Source organism: Sinocyclocheilus anshuiensis, unplaced genomic scaffold (genome assembly GCF_001515605.1).
Source record: "Sinocyclocheilus anshuiensis isolate Anshui unplaced genomic scaffold, SAMN03320099.WGS_v1.1 scaffold4128, whole genome shotgun sequence".
Taxonomy (NCBI): Eukaryota; Metazoa; Chordata; class Actinopteri; order Cypriniformes; family Cyprinidae; genus Sinocyclocheilus; species Sinocyclocheilus anshuiensis.
Window position 1 is genome coordinate 3667 of NW_015552972.1, and position 1815 is coordinate 5481.

A 1815-nucleotide genomic window follows, 5' to 3' on the forward strand; every position below is an offset into this window, starting at 1 on the left:
AAAATAAAAGTACTGAGTAATAATGGGAACCCCAAAATACTTTTTTCCCTCTTTTTCTTCAGATTATTTTTTAAGAGACTCTTTAAAAATGTGTTCTAATGTTACATGAGTTTAAGTGTCTTCTGTAAAATGCCTGTAGGTGGCGCATTACACAAGAGTGATGAGGATTTTACGTTCTGGCCAAAGGGCAAAGCCATTAAAGAAAGTGCCAGAACGCTGCAGATTCTAATCTGTGTCTATCTCATCATTTCCTACAGGTATGTAAAATGGGTTTTATAGACCAATATCTATCAATATTGAAACTTAAGAGGTTCATAAAGGTTCAGAGATTATGTTTGTACGGTAAAAGTCATTGTCGAGTTTTAAAAAGATTAGTTTATTTGCGATTCAGTCAATGCAGTTCTAGTGGAGTAAACAGCGTTTACAATTCATGATACTGTTAAAAAGGTGAAGTGCAAGTAAGAGATATGAAACAATCTTGCTATATTCCTTGTGTAATCTTGATAGATTTTCCAGATGGAGCTGGACAATGTGCAATATTGAGTGTAGTCACTTCATTTCGGTTATGTGGAAAAGTTGAAACATAAAATGGTGGTTTTCTCTAAAATGTACACTCGTAAGGGTTAAAAACATCATGTATACCTGCATCAATTAAGACTGTTGATTCTCACTAATTGTTTATTCCATCAAATTGATTGTGTTGTAGCATTGTAGTGATTCTGATTTCTCTTTGTATAGAATTTCACTATATCTAAAATAGAAAAAAGTGAAACATTAAAGACAAATGAAAGTGAGTGAACACATAAAGTGATGGTAAGAGACAAGACACGTGTTTAGTTGTATCCAGATGTTTATTGTTGCTTAAAATGTACAACCAAAGAGAAATGTTCAAATGTATTACATTTACAGACTTAAGGGACATAAATTTAAATGCTGTGAATTTAATTGTCCAGAAAGCATGACCGCTAAGGAACATTGTTAAAAGTTATGATTTCAAAAGTGTTATACTTGACTGTTATTTGCAAGAAGAGAAAAAAAATAAGAAAAAGAAGAAAAAGCCATTAAAGAAAGTGCCAGAACGCTGCAGATTATAATCTGTGTCTATCTCATCATTTCCTACAGTTACTTGCTCTCATCCTTCCCTGTTTGAGACCGGTAACACCTCAGCTCAAGTGGCACATGAACCGATAATCTCTTCCTCTTTGCTATACTGCCCTACAAAGGCAAAAGACCTTAACTCGCTAGAGTGTGAAACTGAGAAAAATGACTTTAAAGTTTTTTATTTGTCCAGCCAAATTAATTATAGGTAGGACACTGGAAATTTGCCAATTAGATGATTGTCCAGAAAGCATGACCGCTAAGGAACATTGTTAAAAGTTATGATTTCAAAAGTGTTATACTTGCCTGTTATTTGCAAGAAGAGAAAAAAAAAGAAGAAAAAGAAGAAAAAGCCATTAAAGAAAGTGCCAGAACGCTGCAGATTATAACCTGTGTCTATCTCATCATTTCCTACAGTTACTTGCTCTCATCCTTCCCTGTTTGAGACCGGTAACATTTTGGGGGCTCGTTCCGGGACGGCCAGGATAGGTCAAACTGAAGGCTCATGAATGATCGGAGCAGTGGGCACGTCATCGGAGACCTTCTGATTTCTGTCTATCACTGATATTAGCAAGTTGTACGGGAAAGGACTAAATGAATTACACTTTTTGTCATAAGCAAGCAGTAGGCGGCAGGCAAAATAGGTATTAGTCTACCTACACCCCCTGACTAGCATCAGACTGGCGAGTTTGTGATTGTAAGATCCACGTAATGCCA